Genomic DNA, 456 nt, shown 5'->3' with positions numbered 1-456 from the left:
AAGATGCTATCTCATAAAAAGAAACTTGATGAACACCACGATAAAAGTCTTCAGGTTACAGAATTCCAATGTTTAAACTCCAATGTGCAAAGAACTTGTAAACTGTCATTCCTGTGCCTGCAAGAAAAGGAAGAAGAAGCAGAAAATCCGTGACTTTTCTTGGACTCATCAGAGACCTAAGATTATAAGGAAACTTGTTACCCTGAAATCTGTAGAGACAAGCAAATTCAGAGAGTCACAGATGAGATCTGCTTACCTGGAGCAGAAACTGTTGGAGCCATAAACTGGTAGCGACACTTAAACAATCATTTTGATGAATTGCTGGAGGCTGAGTGTGGGCTAGCATGAGAGGGAAAAGCCTATGGGGGCTGTGGTCTTGGACGACCCCCATACCTTCACAGGTTTTAGCTCCAGGAACACCCCCCTGGTTTTTCCTAGTGCACATGCAAATTCTCT

This window comes from Balaenoptera acutorostrata, chromosome 5, assembly GCF_949987535.1.
Source record: "Balaenoptera acutorostrata chromosome 5, mBalAcu1.1, whole genome shotgun sequence".
Taxonomy (NCBI): Eukaryota; Metazoa; Chordata; class Mammalia; order Artiodactyla; family Balaenopteridae; genus Balaenoptera; species Balaenoptera acutorostrata.
This window is presented reverse-complemented; position numbering follows the sequence as displayed.